Raw genomic sequence first — 9,884 nt, 5'->3', positions numbered from 1 at the left:
TGTAGCTGGTTACAATAATGTAGCCCACATTTGAGCAGCTTATGCTTAGAAGCTATGTTTCAAAATTCACAATGATCAGTAATATTTTTCAGAACTGAATCATATAATACAAATATATAAGCGTACACATACACATATATATATGTATAAAAATATATTTGTGTTTGTATCTTTCAAGAAAATTTATAAGAACTGTTCAGTGTAAAAGATTGATGGATGTTTACGTTTAACACATAAAATCTAAGCAAACAATGGCATTTTAAATTCCACTGACAATGTGTTCATCCATAGTTTTACTTGCCAAATTAAAAAAAACAAAACAAAACCAATGTAACTCTTTACAATTGTAGGAATAAACAGAAATTTACCAAAAAATAGAACCAATAAGATCACCACCAGAGAAAAATCCTCCAGCAAAATAAATAAATAAATAAATGAATACAAATAAAAATAAATAAACTGTCCGTTATGAGATAAAAAGCTACTTATTTATGAATAGAACTACTAGTTCTGTATGACTGTAATGCTTTTTATTTACAACTAGCGGGGGTACCCGGCGTTGCCCGAGTGTTTGTTTCCGGGACGGGGGGGGGGAGTTTTAAAAAATGTTATGGTAGGTAAGTAGGAAGGATCAAACCCGGAGTCATGAGTAAAAGTAGGGAAATAAAGTGTGAAAAAAAAACAACAAAAAAACATCTGCAACGTTAACAGTTCGGCCACCAAGAAAAGTCCATTCCAGTTGTTTAGGTAAAAAAAAAAAACCCCAAAAAAAAACGACTACGGTAGGTCGGCGCGAACGTGAAAATATAATGTGAATTGTCCAGCACGTTAACCACTACGCCACAGAGCACTGCAGCTTAGTTTAGTGATTTTAAATAACTTCACATGAAAGAACTACGAAGCCAAACCGGTGTTCTCTTCTCAACTGTTCCTTGTGAACGATCCCCAAACGGTGTTTAGTGGTGGCAGGGGGAGGAGGAATTTATTAGAGAGATAATATTTTACCACTTCCATTGATCTTAACCGATTTTGGCCGTGACTTCTCAGCAGAAAAAGTATAGAAATCTAAGATTATCGAGGAATTTGAGAAATAATAAGCCTATAACACACCTCAGATATTGTTCTGCCGTTTGTGCATATTATATTTGCATGAAATATCTTGATTTTTAATCCTATTAATGTCAAAATCAGACGGGAAAAAATGAGTTCATTTTATTTATATAGAAGAAGATAGAAGAAGAAGATAGAATAGAAGAATAGAAAAGAAAGATAGAAGATAGATAGAAGAGATGTGTGTTATTTAACTCATATACCGTTTTGATAAGATTTATGCCTTCTTTCAGATATGCAAATTTCTGGAAAAATATTTGGTTCTGAATTTTGATTATCGTTAAATTAGGTAAAAATAAAAGAACAAGATAAGCGAATCAAATATGGATATGAAGAATGAGAGAAAACAATTTTGCAAACTGAAATGAGAGAAAAAAGTGTCAGATATAATTCTACAAAGCTTAGTAAATTAGTAAGAAACTTTAACTTTCAGATTAAAAGCTTGGAGCAATTTTTTTATCACATTTTCTTTGTTTTGGTTCCAGGATTCTATAACAGAGTTATTTTGCAAGCGTTTCAAGTTATTCTCCAAGCGTTTCATTTTGCCGTGTGAAATAAAACATTCGAATGTACGAAAGTTATTCAATAAATAAGCTGGATTGTAAGTCAGTTGTGTTTTCCATGATAGAAACGTTGGTTGAATTTTAAAATAAAATACGTATGAAATACATTTGAAAGCCAAATTACAACGTCATATTATAAAAGTAAACACCTATTTATTTGTTTAAAATTAATATTTTGACGATATACGCCATCTTCAGAATTTTATACACTTTTTCCTTTTTTCTCTCCATGATGTTAAATTGAAAAAAAAAAAAAAAATCCGCGTGTTGGTTTTTGTGTTCGTGTGTTTTAGATGTATTTTATTTTAAGATGAATTGTGTAATAAAACTTGCTTTATCTTGTATTCTGTATAATAAAAGTGAACATACATGTGTCATGCAAATGTATTTTCCAGTGCAAAAAAGCAGGAATTTATTGTAATAATAAGATATAATAATTAAAATGAATAATCGCACATGGGAATTTATTTTGTATGAGCAATAGAGTGATCTAAATAACTGATAATCTTTATATCTATAAAAGTGAGAATGTGTGAAGACACCTCTCAACCTATATACTCAACAAATTTTTTATTTACAGACTTGAAATGTGGTATATAAATTATTCAGACACGTGGAAAAGTTTATAATCGGAAAAAAGGACTTCTAAGGGTTCAAAATTGAAAAATTGGTAGTTGGGAATCGTCGGATTTATCTTTGTTTGCTAACTATTTCACGATTGCACAGGCGTGAATAGTTCACATTAGATTCCTTATGTTAAATATAAGTCGGTTTGAAAACACTTTCTAAAGAACGCGTCACGCTGACCGAATGGTCATGGTACTTGAATAACTGTCTTTAGGTTTTGGTTTCGATCTCAGCTCTTTTTTTTACTTACAAGAAGCTAAAAAAACAAAAACAAAAAAAACCATAATACTCGTTTGCACATGTCTCCGTTTCTGTATGAAGTAAAATATAATATTTGTGCGTATTTTACGATCATCAACGTCGTGCGACATGCTAGTAAAAATTAAAAAAAAAACGATTTTATTGTATTTTTCAAACACAAAAAAACATTCATTGGAATTAATCTAGGGACATACAGATGTTTGATTTACATATTAAGGCAAGAGAGAGAGAGAGAGAGAGAGAGAGAGAGAGAGAGAGAGAGAGGTAGGCAGACAGATAGACAGACAGAGACACAGAGAGAGAAGCATATAGAGATAAATACGTTCTTTATTTTATATTTTAAAGTAAAACTTTAATCGCATATTATTTCAATGAGCTTTTACTCATGTATCATTTTTAGAAGGATTCATCTCGATTCTTTTCACTTTTTTACAGTAAACTTAACCTCACTCATGACAATAGCGACATGACAATGGTGACATGACAATTGGGAATGCCGGACTTGAAGTGTCATCGAGACTCTGAGAGGCTGGCCTTCCTGAGCCACTATATGCAAGATGACCAACCGTGGCACCCCGTGGTTACTGCCGCCTTCCCCGACCTCGTTCTCGACCCTTCTATCGAGAGCCATCGCAGGCCGCGGGGAGAATCTGCCTACATGAAAGAGTGCCGAGCTGCGCTAAAACGACTATCAAGGTCCAGTGACCTTGTGACTGCTACTCGTAGGAAACTGCACAAGGATATAGTGAAGGGGGCCGCCGATGTTTGGGTTGGCAGCAGAGTGAGTTCCGCTCCGCGTGGAGCTGGGCGCCAGGTTCGAGTCATCTGAACAATTCGGAGTTCTTTCTGACATGGCGATTGGCCCGAAATGCACTTCCACTCAACAACATACTGCAGTTCCGGGTTTTTGGAGTCGCCTGATTGTCCCCGACAACGGCCGTAGAAACGACTGATCATGCTTTCTTCGATTGCCGCGAACTCCACCGGTACTGGTCGTATATCAGCGAAGTGATGGCTCGCATCGATCCTGAGCATCCTTGCCCAATTACCGTATTCAATGTCGTGGACAACGTGAGGCCGCCGTTGGATCGGGAAAGACTAATGGTCTACGTTACGATCCTGGCCGTGGCGAGAATGCAAGGGGGGGGGTGTTGTCTTTTTCTGATCAGGATCTGATCGCTTTCTTTAAACATCAACTACAGGTGAAGATCAGATGTGATAGAAGAAGGCTGCATCGCACAGAAGATGGATATATGTAGCAAGTCTGTGTGTACGAAGAGGAGCCAACTTTGAATGCGCCTAGTTATGGAACGCGCAGTTCCGTAAAGTAAAATTAAACAAGTAGCCTCTCAGCTAGCTGAGTGTGTGTTTCATCCCTCCCCGATTAGGAAGCCTCCAAGATACCCACCTCCTCCTACTTGCAATTTTTGTTTTCACCCCTTCCTCTAAATTTCACTCATCTTGGAGTGAAAGAAATACAAACTAACCCCCATAACTTACCCACAAAATGTTCCTTTCTCCATTCACCCGCATCTAGAGGGTATCCCCACTTAGAGACTGACCCGCAGAAGCGAGGTTCCTTTTACAAACCTAGTGGAACGGACAGTCTATCAATTATAAGGGGTTGGGAGGGTCCTACTAATCACCCCCCCCTTTTTTCTTCCCCACCCTCGACACAAATTAATTATTGTACCATTTTTATTGTTATCTTTTTTGTTTTTACACGTCAATAAAAAATGTTTTAAAAATTGGGAGTTAAGTAGGACGTCCCCCAGTATGAAAGGATGAATGCGGTATTATGGTGAAAGAAGATACTAGCTGGGAGAAACTTTGGATTTTGTTTAGTTCTGGAGTGACAAGGATAACCACCCATAATCCCCCCTTTTGAGTTGGCCATGTGCCCAAGTTTTTTGTTCATTGTTGATTTTTAATGTATTTTTAAACCATTCAAGGATTTAATGTCTCAAAGTGTAGTATCTGTTCCGACAGATACTGCAAGCAAAGACCATATGTGGGCGCAGCTCCACATATAAGACCTTGGTCAATGTAGGGGCAATCCTTCATACCAATTGTCACTATCCAGCTCTCCTACTCCTCGAGGAGTTGGTCCCAATTTCCTCATTCACTTCTCACATTAAAAAATCGGCCTTGTGTCTAATTTGCTCGGTGAGGGAGCAAATAAATACCCTTTTCTTGGCCTTTTGGCCAAGATCAAAGTGTAGTATCTTTTCTTACTACATGCTGTCAGTCTCAAAACCATTCAAGTCATTCTCCAGATCATTTAAGTTGTTCTTGTAGGATGCCAGTAATTTTTAAGGACATTCCAGTCATCCTTAAGTTAATTAAAGTCATTCTAAGTCATTTGCTTTTTATTTATTTAAGTCATTTCAGCTCATTTTTCGGTCATTTTAGTTTGTTTTTAAGAATTTCACGTCAATCCTACATTCACGCATTCATTCATTACACGAGAGCACGCGAATAATGGCTATCGACCTTGTTCATTAAAAAAACTCTTGTATTCTTTCACATTAGTTTGAATTTCTAGTGATATTTTCACAATGCAATAATCGTCACGTGAAAACATTTTGGAGCTCAGTGAAAACTAAGCTTAGAAAAGACAAGGTCACTGTGCACAATGGGGTTCGCTGTTACCACAACAATTTCTATATTTTTTAAATCTTGTCATGTTTGACGTTTCAGATGAAATAAGCGCTCATTATTTCACGTTGAATACTAATTCGACCTGCTGTATAATTCCTCTCCATACCTTATGTTTGTTACTGAAGCACGCTTTTATCTGCACATAACGATATTTTCAATAAAATTCACACGATCATTGTTTATCAGCTACCAATATTTGATCACAGACTTGAAGTGATTACTTTGGTTTAACAACCACTTCAAATAATTAAATTAGAAGAATGCATAATTACTCATTTTATAAATTTTGAAATTTTTAAAGAAAATTATGCTGTATATAAAATGAAGTGAAATTTTCCCTTTGTCATAGAGAGTTATCACTTTACCTGAAAACATAATGTTTATCATCTGTTACAGTGAAGTAAAGAAAGGAATTAGTTACATATAAATGATCACAATAAAATAAAAACACCCCCCCCAAAAAAAAACAAAAAACAAAAAACAAAAAAAAAAACAAAGAATGGACATTTTTTATTTGTTTGGATTATTCAGACTACTTTTCTCATCTTGAGTGTTATTGGCACAGCGTTTCGGTGGATGTGATGTCCGACCTTCTACAAGTGTATATTGCCGAATTGGAAATCTTTCTGTCAAACTCAGTCATGAAAAACCGTTGTGTGAATAACACTGAAGATGAGAAAAGTAGTCCGAATAATCCAAATAATACGAAATATTAATCCTCATCTCAAAATTCAGAAACACAATGGCCGTTCTGTTCATCTTAATATAAAGCAAAGTCAAAATGAGAACTTCACTAATGGCTGATATGCAAACGTTTGGTAGGAGGAGTCATGCAAGTAAAGCGAAGTAAAACATTGTAGTCATTAAAAAAAATGTTGGTAAAAAAAAAAACGCGATGTAATGGTTTATGCAGATATAAAAATGCTACAAAATGGCATATATGCAATAACTTTTGTAAAGTTCAAATACATGGAGTCTGCACAGTTTATTTAAAAAGGTTTTATAGAAATGCCTTTTGCATAGATTAAAGATTCATTTTGAGCAATGGATCAACTGGAGATTTGAACTCTCCTCAATTTGAATAGGAAACATAAAACGACAAATCAAGATAAGCGGGCGACAGTCTTTTGTTTAACTTTTGCCATTTCTCATTTTTCGCCTCTTTTTTTGTTTGTCTTAAAATATTTCCGTTGCTTATGCCGTGTATTTTTACATTTGTCATCTTTTATTGATTTTTACAGAGACATCTTGAAAGTTATTGGCCATTTTTACTTCAAAACATATTCAAGACAGACAACAAAACTAACAGCTTTGCATAAAAAAAAGAAAGAATTATTAATCGGCCACATTTGGAATATAACGCACGTTATAAAGAGAACAACGTGAAGAATAATTTTGTTTTTGCTGTTGAATTTTTACGGCATGCCAACCATTATTGGACCATTTTATGTCGAACTCTAATTCCTCCCTGTATAATATTTACAAGAATTCGTCTTTCATCCACAGCAGAAAACGCCTTTACTTCCTCCCTTCACATGCCTAGCAACAGAGGATCTTCTATGGAAAAAAGTTTCTTTGCAAAAGCTTCCGGCGTCTGGAATATATTACCGCGAGACTGTTTCATTGTTGATTCAAGTTCAATGTCAACAAATTATAGTCATAAACAACTCGTACTATTGACCAATTTTAGTACTTCCATAGTGTTCATCATTGCTCAGGTTACTAAAATTTAGTCATATGAAACCTTATTATCAGGTAACTCTTAGCATTGATAAATGGGGGCTCACTAGTAAAAGTATGTTGCATTTATTGATTTGTAGGCGTTATATTTTGCAACCAAATAGTCTGTAAATAATATTTTTGTTTCATCCATACATAGGATCTTAACAAGTACTTCCGGTTAGAGAAGACCTAGAAGCAATTGTAACTTACGAGATGTTACTAAATTTGGATTTCATCAGTAGATGCAGATTAATGAGCAAAGTGTTGTATCTGTTCAGATATTATTTTTCATTTTTCCTGCCTTTGGTCAGTGAAGGAGAAATCCTTCTACACTAAGATAATTTTTGCCCAATTAACATTTATAAAAAATAATATGCGCATATTTAATTAAATCTATTTATAAATTTTTTTTATTCGTAAATTATAAAAAAAATAATTTTGGGAATAAGAAAATGGTTTCCAACGTTTTATTAAAAAATGCATAAACAGATGAAGCAAATATAAACTAGAACATTTAAACACGCAAAAGTGAATTAGAAAATTTTTATTATCTAGACTCGATTTTTAAAGGGTCTCAATTATATTAACTATTTTTTAACATGCATAATGGAGTACAATTTTTAAAATATATAAAGATTATCATAAATACATGAACGAAAACATAAAAAAGAAACATTGCACATATATTGCTCATATTTCCTTGCCTCCCCACGAGGACACAGTTAAATACAAAGTCAGTATTAATGTATGGAAAATCCAACACAAGCCAAGATATTGTTGAATATTTGCCTCTGAGGTATCAAAAAATAATACTTTACCGCAATGAATATTATCCGGCTGATTGACACAAAAAAATAAGCTGACTGGGAGAATAGTATATACCGGAATTATTGACGCAGGGATAGCTGCAGAGATACCGAAAAATACACGTTTGCGAAATGAGCAATTCATAGCTGAAAATAAAATCCCGTAAGGGTATGGCTACGTTAAATTCGTATGTGAAATGAGTGTTAAATTTGAGGACACGCGAGTGCCCAATAACGTGATATTAACCAAGTTATGTGTTCATCCACGTTTCGTCTTTATTGTAAGACTTCTGGATCAATGAAATTAATAAAATTGATATTTTATTTTTTTAATTTCATTCGTCCAAAAGAAGTCTTACAATAAAGAGGAAACGTTGACGAACACACACGTTTGTTTATTCCTTTTTATCTTTCTATTTCGTCAGAATACTATTTAATTATTCTCATCCTATATATATATATATATATATATATATATATATATATATATATATGTGTGTGTGTGTGTGTGTGTGTATATGTGTGTGTGTGTTTGTATGTATATTATATATATATATGTATAGTAATCCACACACTGTTTCGCTGTATCAAATCTCATCAGTGAAGCTAGACTTGAGGTAGTTACCTCAAGCCAGGTGTGAAAATCGACCGCCTCGGCAACAGTCGTATTCCTAATCGTTACGTGATTCAACTTCTGCTAAGATGGGTATGTGACTTAACAATATTCAAACATTGTCCAAACGCCTAAGCACGTGGCTGTCCAAAAACGTTATATTAACCAGATCAAATTCTTTCCGATATATATCTATATATAAATACTTATTTTTTTATACATACGTGTCAATCGTGCTTGTTATAAAGAGACACAATATGCAAAAATACTGCAAATAAAATGATACGAGGGAAATATCACGTGAAATGTAGATAGGCAGAATATACTGAACATCTACACAGAGCAACTGATAACAGTGACTTAAATGAAAATGTTTCTCTGGAAAAGTTTGCAATAAAAATATATTGAGACACCTATATCCATAGGTATCACTATTCAATGTTCACTATTAAATGGTTCATAATTATCCATATACATACCTATTTTATATTCTCTAAAACATTGCCTTAAACAAAATACCTCATATGTTAGTAGCCATGAATTATTCTTTCAACATATCAAAAGTAAAACCATAAACGAAAATAAATATAAGATATCAGTAAATTTTTGACTAGAATTGATTAGAATAGATTACTACGACTTGCAATTTCTATTGTTTTTCTGAGATAAAATTTTAAAAATGTATGAATTGTTGTAATTTTCCAAATTGAAAAGATGAACGCCTTTCACTGGTATGCATAAGTCATGAGGAATTGATAGAATACACAGGGGTTAATAATAGCAATGCTAGAATACACAGAGCATGAGCGTGTTACTACGTTCGAAATTCACTCATATATATATACATATATATATATATATATATATATATATATATATATATATATATATATATATATATACATATATATATTAGCAGTTCAGCCCGGCTTTGCTCGGGCTCTATGTACTGTTCATAACTTTATATGCATATGTATATATATATTAAAAAGTTTGTCCTATGTCCAGGTAACATGTCCGAGTATCGGGTTCTGTCATGACTCGCAATCTTGAAATTTACGTTTTCATTTCCCAGCACTTGTTAGGACCAATCGATTGTGGAATATCGCGGACGGAGGGTAGTGGAGGCCGGGGTAGTTCACAACGGTATTTTCTCTTTCGCTGCCTCTTCATTCTCCCTCCTCCTTTCCTCGAAGTCCGTGGTGCTAATGATTATTGTTTACCTATGCGTACCTAGCAGTTTTTTATTCTCATTTTTCGATGGATGATCTTGGTAAGTGTCAGAATGCGCTTTAATTAGTCATTGTAGCGCATTTTAAGCGCTCCTCGTGGTCTGCTCCCGATGGCCAGCTCGCCATATAGAATCTTATTGGGGAGTCTGAAAGGATCAATCATGTGAACGTGTCTTGCCCAGCGGAGGCGGTGATGGTTGATGGTGGCTTCAACACTGCTCACTGAGGCTCTGTCTAGCTTATGTTTTAGTGGTGTAGCTCTCATAAGAGATATTGAGGATATGTGGAC

General features: G+C 34.4%; 1 pseudogene; it reads left to right on the top strand.

Moving 5' to 3' along the window:
* Positions 1-4,745: 4,745 nt before the first annotated feature.
* Positions 4,746-4,913, top strand: LOC145240519 (U2 spliceosomal RNA; annotated as a pseudogene).
* The last annotated feature ends 4,971 nt before the right edge of the window (positions 4,914-9,884 follow it).

The sequence above is a fragment of the Euprymna scolopes genome, chromosome 19 (genome assembly GCF_053919585.1).
Source record: "Euprymna scolopes isolate OS-2025 chromosome 19, ASM5391958v1, whole genome shotgun sequence".
Classification (NCBI taxonomy): Eukaryota; Metazoa; Mollusca; class Cephalopoda; order Sepiida; family Sepiolidae; genus Euprymna; species Euprymna scolopes.
The sequence above is the reverse complement of the archived record's forward strand: the minus strand, read 5'-3'. Positions and strand labels throughout refer to the sequence as shown.